Source organism: Heterodontus francisci, chromosome 42 (assembly GCF_036365525.1).
Source record: "Heterodontus francisci isolate sHetFra1 chromosome 42, sHetFra1.hap1, whole genome shotgun sequence".
Classification (NCBI taxonomy): Eukaryota; Metazoa; Chordata; class Chondrichthyes; order Heterodontiformes; family Heterodontidae; genus Heterodontus; species Heterodontus francisci.
The window spans coordinates 14,721,714-14,734,211 of NC_090412.1; the positions used below are offsets into that span (position 1 = coordinate 14,721,714).

Consider the following 12,498-nt stretch of genomic DNA (forward strand, 5'->3'; position numbering starts at 1 on the left):
AATATGCATTGCATCCTAGTTTTCTTCTTCATAATATATAATGTATTGTTCACAAAATTCTAGTATAAAAGATTAACTCATGGGGCTAGGCAGGAGCTTTCAAAAATAAACTGACATTCTTTGTGATTATATGATGAAATCAATGAGAAACCTTTTCAATTCAATTATTTTTCTCGAAATTATATGAAATAGTTTATTTGTGTAATTAACTGGAAGTGACCGAACTAACTTAATGTTGCAGCTAGGAAGTTACAAAACCCTAACCATTACATTACCCCATGTTTTTGGGTACTATGATGTAGTGGTTATGGACTAGAATCCCTGAGGTGATGAGTTCAAATCTCTCCCTGGCAAGTTGTGGAATTGAATTCAATAAATCTGATAACGTATGGACTAGCGTCAGGGGAAAAGCGACCATGAAGGCTGCTGGATTGATGTAAAAACCCAACTGGTTTACTAACGTGCTTCAGGGAAGGGAACTTGCCACCCCTACCTGACCTGGGCTACACATCACTCTATCCATGTTCTGTGGTTGATTCTTAATGAAGCTGCCTCGCAAGCCACTCGACTCTGCAAGAAGGCAGGCCATCACCACCATCTCAGGACAATTAGGGATGGGCAATAAATACAACCTTTCCAGCATCTCCCACATTCCAAGGACATGTGAATTAAGCAAGATCTTGTAAATAGGATATGGATCTCTCCTGTTTCCAGACATTTCTTGACAAATAGAGTCTCAGTAATGAATATCACTCTATCTTGAATCAGTGTGTTCTATCTAAAGCAAACTGAAATTGTGATAACATTTAATTCAGTCAATAGCATCAGAATATCAAAGCTTGCTAGACTGATCAGTTTGAATATTTTCTGAAATGGTGATTAAAGTCTAACTTTATCATGCAAATAAAAAGTTTCTGTTACGTGTTATACTACAAGATAAAAGGGCAATGCTCTACTGTCAATGATGTTACATTATCCAATATAATGATAATGATTAGAAGTGAGTTTCTCAAACATTTGTAATTATGACAGAACCAAATTGAATAAATATTGCTGAAAACCAGTTTGGTTTGACATGTGACTTTAGAAAATGGCAATTCAAGGTACAGATGGACAAAATGTCTCTCTGTGATTGTGCATCACCATACTGCCTAACCCTTATTAGTTTTCCAAAAACAAATATTATCACTGTTGTGGAAGTTAAGATGATTTATTTCAGTACTGGTGAATGGGACCTTTCTACTGTGACCACCCACTGACAATATCAAACATTCCCTGGCCAGGGATAGCACTAACCAAATACACAGTGCAGCTTCCTCTACTCTGTCCCAACAACGTGTCTCAAACCAAACCTCAGAATGAAGATAATTTTGTTTAATATTCTACACCAATCATCTTTATGGATTCTCTATGTGAGGGTGGCAATTTATCATGGTCTGGGTTGTTTAGTTACATACCCTGTTTCATCTCCAAGCCCTACATTTGACAATTCTGGGCTGGATTCAAATGAACGTTTTCTTGCTTGGTCAGCTACTTGTCCTATATAGGGCTGTCTTATATTAGTTGTTAGTGAGCATGGGAAAATTCACACATTATTTTTCAGTCATTGGGCTGCCTTCTGTAACTGAAGCCAGAGTTTTAAAAAGCATATGATATGTTATATACTTTTATCTGGTAGTCCATTCCTTGGTAATCTTACAGTAAATATGTGTCTATTTTCCCTGAGATGCATTTGATTTCCTTGGCAATGCCTGACAGGTTGATGGGTCAACAATAGCATACATATTCAAAATCCTGTTTTCCCTAAGAGAATGGTGGAGGATGCATCTGTATTCCCTTGTGGTTTAAGGAAATTCACGGACTAGCAATAACAAATAGTTGGCTTGAAAAATAACAGAATTATAGTATCCAAGCTTGAAAGATCCAAATGTTTATCTCTAATCAAAACAAAGATATTATTATTTAAAATCTTCAAAAATAGCATGAGTGAAAAGACTTGCAGGTTCTCTGTCCACCATTTCTCTGGATACTGATGGAGTCAGCAATTTGTTTACATCATAAATTTTTGGCTTGTGAGCTAAAAACAATTCTGATGACAATGCTCCTTTTGATCATTTTATTGTGTGTGCCCAGCAAACTTCAGCAAAATGGGAAGCAAGTTATTTGCCATATTCAGTTTGGAGAAAATGCTGTTTTAATCATTTTTTTACTGAGCCGACTCAAATGGCCCCAGTGAAACATGGAAGTCTATTTCACTTTCCTGCTCAGTTTAGAGGACAAGGAGAAATATAGGATATTACAGTAGTGATGTAAACATTGATTCCCACTGCTATTTCGTGAAGGTAAAAGGCCCATAACTCATAAGGGCTGCAAACATAAGTGAGTTATGAAGGATTTTTTTTCATGAGTGACAGGACAATTGGAACATACCGTCACTTAGTGTGGTGCTCTATTGGTACTGTGAGGCTGAAGTTTAAAATTACCCCAGACTGCACTACATGGCTGCAGTGAAAGATTTAGTGAGAGGTTTTATGCTGAAGCAGGGACAAAAAGGTCATTAAAGTGCAACTTGATAGATGAGGGCTTTAATTAGGTCAAGGTCATGGATCACTGTTCCAGCAGTCATTACCACCATGATTCAACAGAAGTAATTTTTATATTGAAAGAAATATATTTTGCTGTTACTTAATAATGTAGAATGTTGAATTTGTGTCTAGAATATTATTTTTGTTGTTCAGGTTCTCTCTGCTGACTGACAAATGAAGATTTTATCTGCAGACTTCTACTTTTTTCTTCTTTTTAAGTTAAACTATTGAATAATTTAGTATTATTTCTGTAATCCAAAGTTTTTACTGGAAGTCACAATGAGTATTGCTCACCCAGCTGATCAGATGTCAAATGATTATTCAGTTTGTGAATAAAGCATATTTCACATGTCTGTACCATATTTTCACTGATGTAACCAGTGGGAGAGTGAAAACTCCATCATTATCAGAGTTACAGGGTCTGGTTTTTTTAGCTTTGTATTTAGTTATTGTGCTGGGGATAAAGCCCCCCGTTATGGACTGCAGTTAGACTTTGTAAAGAGCAATGAAGGAAAGATAAAGGACATAATTTAGTGAAATTACCCATCAGTGTTGCAATTTTCTTTTGATTCACTTCAGTTCTTCAAAAAAAGCATCACATTATATAATTCAAAAGAGAAACCCTCTTTCTAACACAAAACGGTTTTCACTTACTCAGAGATTGGCTTCAAAGAATTGATTTGAAGCATCAAAGGTAGATCAAGGACTCTTAACTGCATCACAGAGCTGTAGGATATGAGTTTGTGGTTATGATCCCACATATGGTGAGTTACAGGACTAGATATTTCCCACATAGAGGCAAAAAACCCTTAGGCTGTCATCATATTCTTCTTATAGTTAGTTTTGTAGCAGCATTGATGAGGTTATGGATGCACCAAGAATGGGCACCAGGGATAAATTAAAAATATCTGTGGAAAAAAAAACATTTATCAAACTGAGCTGTTTACATAGTGATCAATATTAGCACAAAGATCACAGATCACAATTATATATAACATGTTAAAAATAGATAACACGATTCCGTTTTAGGAATAGGTACAACTTGAAGAATGGACATATAAGTGGTAACTGAATTTCAACATAGATAATTACATTTTGGTAAGGCAAATAAGAAGGTCACATATTATTTGGAAAATAAGAATCTAAGTGGGGTAGAGGAGCAAAGGGATCTAGAAATATAAATACACAAATCACTAAAAGTATATACACAAGTTAACAAGGCCATAAAAAAGCAACCCAAGGACTAGGGTTTATTTCTAAAGGGATAGAATTGAAAAGTAGAGAAGTTATGATAAACTGGTATTGAATCTTGGTTAGTGCACACTTGGTGTATTTGTGCAGTTCTGATCGCCACATTACAAAAAGGATACAGAGGCGCTTGAGAGCGTACAACAAAGATTTACAAGGATGAAACCAGAACTATGAAGTTATGCCTGTCAGGAAAGGATGAACAAGCTGGATCTCTTTTTTTTCTTTTCAGCTCTCCGTGAACCAATCAATCACACCAAACTCATCATGATCTGTACAGGTTTTGAAAACTAACAAATGTTTCCTAATTCATTTATTTCTTACCAATTTGATATTATTATATGAATTAAACCTATTTTAAACATAACACAGCTAGTTTTAGCTATGGCACAGTTCGTATACTCTCACCTTTAAGTCAGATGGGTCACACTTCAGGGACTTCAGCACATAATCCAGGCAGTACTAAGGGAGTGCTGCACTATCGGATGAGCTTTCTTTTTGATGAGACATTAAACCGAGATCCTGTCTGCCCTCTCAGGTGGATGGAAAACATCCCATAACAGAGCGTGTTTCCACTTGTGGGGAAGAGCAAAAGTAGAGGCCATCGATATAAGATATTCACCAAGAAATCAAATAGGAAATGCAGAAGAAACTTCTTTACCCAGAGAGTGGTGAGAATGTGGAACTCACTACCACAGGAAGCAGTTGAGGCAAATAGTATAGATGCATTTAAGGAGAAGCTAGATAAGTGTATGAGGCAGAAGGAATTAGAGGGGTATGCTGATAGAGTTAGAGGAGGCAGGATGGGAGGAGTTTCTTGTGGAGTATGAATACTGGCATTGACTGGCTAGGTAGAATGGACTGTTTCTGTGCTGTATTTTCTTTGTAAATCTAGGGGCTGGATTTTAAGTGCCCACCGTCGCTCCCAGCAGTGAGCTCAAAAAATGGCGGTCCATGCACACTGAAGAGTCGTCACGCTCTCCTGCACAGCGGCTCATTTAAATAGCTGAGTTGGCCCGACCCCCACCCCCCCCCCCCAATCACATGGAGGGGGCGGGCTGTCTGACGCAATAAATGGCACAACTGCCTGTATGCACGTGCTGGTGCCATTTTTAAAGGACAGCCAGCCCTGCTGGCATATTTAAATTTTTAAAGATACACCCCCCCACAAAATTAATCAAATAAAATTTTAATGCCCCTTTCCCATCCCCCAACAACCATTACATTAACTATTTGCCCTTCCCCCACCAAAAACACATCTTTTAAATCTAACCTTCCCCCTGCAGAGTACAAAGTATAAAGTTCACCCCTTCCCACCATCCCCTTCAATTACTTTATTTGACCCCATTCCCCCCACCCCCCCCGCACTGGAAATCTCAAATCCTCCCCTTTTCCCACCAGTGTCACATCAGCTTTCCCCAGACAGGGAATTGAAGGTGCGGGAGTGCTGGCCGCCGCACTGAGGATCACAGCGGGCCCGGATGATTGTGGGTTAGTTCATTTAAATTTATTCATGTCATTAATTTAAATATGTAGATGCAGGTCCCATCGCCCAGTGGCAGGGGGGTCACTATGGATCCTCACCTCCGCCTGGAGGATCGGGCCAAGCCCTCCCGGTATCAAGCTCCTTGGTGGGCGTCTGTCGCAACCATTTCCCGGCAGCTCCCCCACCCCACCACGAAGCCCGACGACGTTGTGGGCTTGGTAGAATCCAGCCCTATGTAACTGATATGGAGATAGGACTGATTTATGTAACAGATTCCTGTATTGTGTATTATTTACTCTGGTGTTCAATAAAGCTTCAAAATCATTTCCTGGAATATATAATATAATTCTTTGATCCTTTGTTTCTATATTACTCCAGCACATTATCATGTTACAGTCCTCATCTTAACACTTTAGTATTTTGTTTCACTGAAGTAGTTCAGCTAACACTTAAGAGACCACACAGAGGCAGTACTGGTAAACCTTTGTTTAAAACTTTTAAACCCACGTGTGACTCCTGAAACACAATTTCCCACTTGATGGCAGCACTGATTACTTTACAGCAAATGCTGACAGTTTAGTCTCAGAAGAGTACCTTAGATGCTTAAGTAATTTTTTTCTCTACAATATCAAACTTTATATTACTAACAAAATCTCAATTTTCATTCTCATGAACCTGATGAGTCTCTTTGGCAGGGGCTCCACAGCTCTATATCTCCCACACTTTTGTCATCATTATATTGACAATATAGCTGAAAAAAAAACAAATTCACAAATCACAGTTACTTTTAATACTTATATAATGTAGGATACAATTCATAAAAATGGCTACAATTTAGAGAACCAAGCGTGCAATATTAAAATGATCATAATCTTTAATAGAAAGAAATAAAGACTTGCATTTGTATCGTGCCTTTAACAACTTCAGAACATCTTAAAGCACTTTACAATGAAGTAATTTTGAAATGTAGTCACTATTGTAATGTCGGAACAGCAGTAGCCTATTTGTGCGCAGCAAGGTCCCACAAAACAGCAGTATTGTAATGACCAGGTTATCTGTTTGAAGTGATGTTGATTAAATATAAAATATTGGCCAGGACACAAGGAAGAACTCCCCTATTGGTCTTCAAAATAGTATTATGGGATGTTTTCTGCCCCCCTGAGAGGACTGACAGGACCTCAGTTTAGTATTTAATGTCTCATTGGAAAGATCTGACAGTGTAGCACTCTCTTAGCACGAGAGTTTCATCCTGGATTATGTGCTCAAATGCCTGAAGTGGGACCTATCACTTTATGACACAAAGGTGAAAGTATCCCAACGGTACCACAGCTAAAACTAGTTGAAAAGTCACCAGTATAGCCATGGAGAATTTCAGATTAGAATTTTTCCATTCTTTCATTAGATGGCTTCCATTTAGCCATCCAACTCAATGATGCTGTTTGAAATGCCACTTAAAGTTAGACTGCACAGTCAGCATGTTGTCCAACACATGGCGCTGTGGTTAGCATCGCTGCCTCACAGCTCCAGCGACCCGGGTCCAATTCTGGTTACTGCCTGTGCGGAGTTTGCAAGTTCTCCCTGTGACCGCAAGGCTTTCCGCCGGGTGCTCCGGTTTCCTCCCCCAGCCAAAGACTTGCAGGTTGATGGGTAAATTGACCATTGTAAATTTCCCCTAGTGTAGGTAGGTGGTAGGAGAATGGTGGGAAGGTGGGGATGTGGTAGGGAATATGAGATTAATGTAGGATTAGTATAAATGGGTGGTTGTTGGTTGGCACAGACTCGGTGGGCCGAAGGGCCTGTTTCAGTGCTGTATCTCTGTATGTATGACCTCAATAAACAGTGTTTTTGTAAAATAGCAGAAAATATGAATAGCGCAGTTTTAAGCCATACCAATAATTGATTACAGCTTTGCCTTTGTGCCATATCAAAATAATTATTGGTATTTGAAAAGCCAATATGATTACTGCTTTTCTATACACACGCTGTGGGTTCCTGTTATTCATCCACTTATTCACAAACTTTAGGGCTTTAATCCTATCCCTGTTATGACAAGATTTAAATGCATGTGAAACTTTTGGAATCTGATTGTCATTACCAAAAACAGAATGTAAACCCCTGGCCAACAAGAAGTTGATAAGATATGCATTTGAAACTTTCTTTTCTTCATTCTAATCAGTATTTCTTGTAAGTACGGACTTTGTGTTGCCGTGCTCCAGAAAATAGCAACCTAAAGTTTAATTCTCTCAGTGCCGCCATATAATTATTTTGGCTTTAAAATAATATATAAACAAAATAGATTACAATTGCTTTAGTTCATTCAGTAGATTAGAAACATAGAAAATAGGAGCAGGAGTAGGCCATTCAGCCCTTCAGGCCTGCTCCGCCATTCAAAAAACATCATGGCTGATCATCTAATTCAGTATCCTGTTCCCGCTTTCTCCCCATATCCCTTGATTGGTGGATAGGGATACTAAGATATACAAACCAGGAAGGTTCCATATTTGATCTGTGGTTTGTGCTGTTACCTGATCTCAGCCAAGGTACAGGTAAAGTACCACAACTGAGTTCAACGTCCCTGGATGGGAGAGAGGAGAGGAATGTATGACCAGGGCACCATTTCTGATGACTAGGGTCACTCTTTATGATGATTGAATAAATCAGATTCCATTTTTATTAGAAGCAATTATGAGTTTTTAAACCAATGTATTTGAATTGCATTCTGCAATTTCATCTATATATTTAGGCCAATGATTATGCTGACTAAGTCAAATACATTATTATATGGGATTACAGCATTTTCCAGAACTATTATTGTTGCTTTCGGAATCATATTTGTGATCTGTTCATTGTTCTGAGACGTCTTTTCAAAGTGGGCTTGTTGATGGGGATCCAGTGATCCTTGCTGGAAATATAATTGTATAAATGTTAATTTGGCTCTTATGTGATGCTTGCTTCCCTTCTCCGCATGATCAAACTTACTGTTCAGCCTTACATGAAAACTAGTTACTCACATGAGGTACCAAAGGCTGATATCGGGACAGGTATCTCTCTTCACGAGTTACTGCTATAAGTGCAGAATAAGAGAAAAGAAAAACTGGGAATGAGGAATAGAAAGAAGGTGCAATGTCACAATATTTGCAGACTCTTTCAAAAATTTGCATCAAATAATACAACCAATATGTATTGATGTACTTTGTAGGGTACAATAGGAAATATTAATATTTCCACAATACTAAATTTACAACAATGTTATTTACACTTCAGAGGATGCATGAATATGCATCAATTGACAGGAAAATGTAAAAGAAATGTTGTATTACAACAGCTAATTTGTATCAGAAATTTTTAATGTATGATAATTGGATAATTTGAACACCATAAAGACCTTATATATAGCCTTTACACCGGCTAGACTCCAGCACATGATGAATAATAAGATGTTATACTGACCCAATTAGTTGAACAATTGACAGGTTAGCATTTGCAAAAGTCAGACTGGAGGCTTGCACTATGCACTTCATTGAAAAACTACTCTTAGATGTGCTGAACAGATCATGCCTCCACAGAATGAAACAGGGGAGAAATTTTGGCCTTTAACGCACGCAACACTTAATAAGGTGGACTGTCGAGATGGTTAATGTTGAATTGCAAATGATGTGCAAAATACAAATCAACAAACCTTATTTTATAAATAAGGCAACCTCTGTGATTAAAGACACAGATTCATTGCACTAGAGTAAAATGCACCAAGTACTTGCCTTCTATCATTTTGCCACAGGTAGGTGCTATATATTTCTTCTTTCCACATAAGTCAACCAGTGCTGTGTACAGAAGAATTACTTTAACATTAATTAGCTAGTTTAACATATGTTCAGACAATGACAGTAATTTAAAAACATTATCCTGGCAATATTCTCTTCAAGAATGCCTAAAATATCAATTTTTTTGTCTTAATTAATGCTTTTATATCATTATTAGTATTAAACAGTGAATAATCTTATAATACTCCACTTATTTCCCCTGAACTGTAATTTTTAATAATTTTCTTCCTTAATGATAATTAGATTCAAACTACAAATGACAATGGCATATATAATTTGGTTCAGTGGTAACACTCACCTCTGAGTCAGAAAATTGTGGCTCCAGGACTTGATCATATAATCTAGGCTGCATTAGTGAAGGAGTGCTGCACTGTGGGAGGTGACATCTTTCAGATAAACTGTGCTGAGATGGATGTAGACGATGTCATGGCAATATTTGAGAAAGAGCAAGGAGTTCTCTCAGTATTTTGGCTGATATTCATTCCCCAATCAACACCATCAATGCAAATTAATTGATTGTTCATCTTACCTGATGTTTGTGGGATCTTGCTGTGTGCAAATTGGCAGCTGCATTTAGTCTACATTACAATGGTTGTACTTTAAAATGCATCCATTGTCTATGAAGTGAAAATGGAATAGTGTAGGTCAGATGGTTTCACAGGTCGGCGCAACATCGAGGGCTGAAGGGCCTGTACTGCGTTGTAATGTTCTATGTTCTATAAGTGCTTTGGCACATCTGGGGTCCTAAAAGGCACTATATAAATTCAATGAATGAATGCTTCAACAATCACAGATCTGTCAAAACAGGATGAAAATAAACATCAAATTCAACACCTCAACTACGAAGGTCCCTCTGCTCTTGCAGCCCCCTTAAACTAGTAACATTTAGATTATATTGCCTGTCCATGAAGTTTCTGCCAAAGTGTATCACTTCACACTTATGTGCGCTAAATTGCATCAGCCATGTGCCTACCCATTTCACCAGTCTGTCCATGTCCTCTTCACTATTTACGACGTTGCCAAGTTTTGTATCATCCGCAAACTTCAAAATTGTACACCCTGTACGCCAGTTCAGGTCATTAATATATGACAAGAAAAGGAATGGTCCTAATATCAATCCCTGGGGGACCCCACTGCATACTTTTCTCCAGTCAGAAAAAACATCTGTTAACCACTACTTCCTGCCTCATATCCCTTGGCCAATTACATATTCAAGTAACCACCATCCCTTTAATATCATGTGCTTCTACTTTCTAAATAAGTCTGTTATGTTGTACTTCATCAAATGCTTTTTGAAAGTTCATATATACATCCAATGCACTACCTTCATTAACCCTCTCCATCACATCACTGTCCATCTAAGTGGCACTCCCCTCACTTGGTTACACTCTTGCCTATCCAATCATAGTCACATGTCCAGCAATAGCTTCTCTTCCCACTGCATTGTCACCTCCAGATCCATCCTTGCATAAATTTGATAATCAAATGAAGATGTATGTAAAAGTTTTGAGATAGATTTCAAGGATGATGAACTAGGTCTGGAGGAAAGACATGTCAATGTTTTTGTTTTGCATGAACATGCCAAGTGTCTGTTGCAGTGTTTTCGGTAATAAAATGTACCACATCAAGCTAACTTGCAACAAAAGTACAAGATTAAAAAGCTGGCCCAAGAGCCTTACCAAATGGCATCATTCTGATAACCTACAGTATTCTTACTGGAAGACAAAATAATCCATGCCCTGCTTTACCAACCTCAGCCAATTTAGCTTCTGGAGTTGTAGTAGATTCAGATTTATTAACATCTATCACCTGAATCTCAGTGACTGTTCTGAGAATGCCAACAAAGATACCACTTTAGTAATGGCTCTGTCATAGTATAATCCAGAAGCTAGGTATGTGTCTTCATGTTCACGGTAATGACTAATCAGCACAGTATTCAGAGTGAGGAGCTTCTTCAGACACATCTCAGAGCTCTAAGTGTGACCAGCAGCAGTTACTTTGCTGCTGGGTTTCCAATTACTTAATTATTACTTGCAAGATTTTTTTATATCGTTCATGGGATGTGGGCGTCACTGGCAAGGTGAGCATTTATTGCCCATCCTAATTGCCATTGAGAAGTACATTTGAATACATTAATACCTTTATTTCCCCCCGGAAGCAAATGAGTTACTAAGACTGTCCTCAGGATAGCAGTAGGTCCAAGGAGGAGTAGACATCCATTAATGTCCAGAACATAAAGTAGTTATTACCAAACGCAAGGGAGAAGGCAAGATTCTCTTAGTAGGAAACCATTTAGCTGCCACCAGTTTGACTTTTGATGCATTTGAGATGCACAGTTTTACTGGGCTATAGTCCAATCATAGTATCAATCCTATATCAGAATCTAAAACTGGGAACTGATAACAGTGAGGCAGTTGTGCTTCAGTCTAAGTACAAAGTGAAAATCCAAGGTTTTTGGATTGCACTTCCACCCGACACCCAGCAGTCTAAAATGGACAGTCTTCACCACACTCAATGGTAGGGACTGAACTGAGTTTTTATCCACTTCAGGTGCATCAACACATTAAAGTTATCACCTTCAACAGTATTAGGGAAATAACAGAAGTTAGTATAAGAAATACAATTACTACGACTATCGTACTTTCACTAAATGTTAAAAAGTATTATTTGAGTGAACTTAGCATTCAACTGGGTTCACAAAACAATTGTTCATGCGTGTATTGTTGCACAAGAAGGTGAGGAAGGGAACAAGCAAGGTAATCTTTTTTTCTTTCAACTCAAAATCACCATTTAACACCAACCACCAACTGTAATTAGAGTAATTCAAAAATTAACCAAGTTAAGGAATTTTTACATTGCATTTTTATGACTTTAAAACAGGCTTTGATACAATGATGAGCATCAAAAATTATGAATACAGCTGACCTGTTAAAATGGATTCTTTTTTAACGTGACTTCTCTTGTACTTCACTATTTTTATGAATCCCAAGTTCCTCTTTGAAGAAAAGAATTTGTATAGTCAATTGGATATAAATGAATTCTGTTTTGACTTCAACCCACCAGAGTAACAAAACAATTTAAACATGTTCAAGAACCTAATTTTCCATGTATTCTCCTCCACCAACTATTTATCTTGCTCCATCAATTTAAGTTCCTGATCCATTGCACCGCATTCTAACTTACTGGGATAGCAGGATATCTGCTGTTGTAATCGATTCAATGGGGGTTCAGATGACATTATCAGGTGCAAGGATGAAGCTTTTCGTATTTATATCAGCGTTCTAAACTCTGAGATTAGATTATAGATTTGAAATCCCTGCTTTTTTGTGTTATTTATAAAATTATATATGCTGGGACT

General features: G+C 37.8%; 1 long non-coding RNA gene across 1 annotated transcript; it reads right to left on the reverse strand.

Moving 5' to 3' along the window:
• Positions 1-209: 209 nt before the first annotated feature.
• On the reverse strand, positions 210-9,908 carry LOC137355461 (uncharacterized). Its single transcript, XR_010970930.1, has 6 exons — positions 9,670-9,908; positions 9,439-9,543; positions 9,078-9,140; positions 8,331-8,383; positions 5,995-6,070; positions 210-3,493 (listed from the first exon to the last, which is right to left on the reverse strand). It is a non-coding gene; the product is annotated as an uncharacterized lncRNA (long non-coding RNA).
• Positions 9,909-12,498: the final 2,590 nt, after the last annotated feature.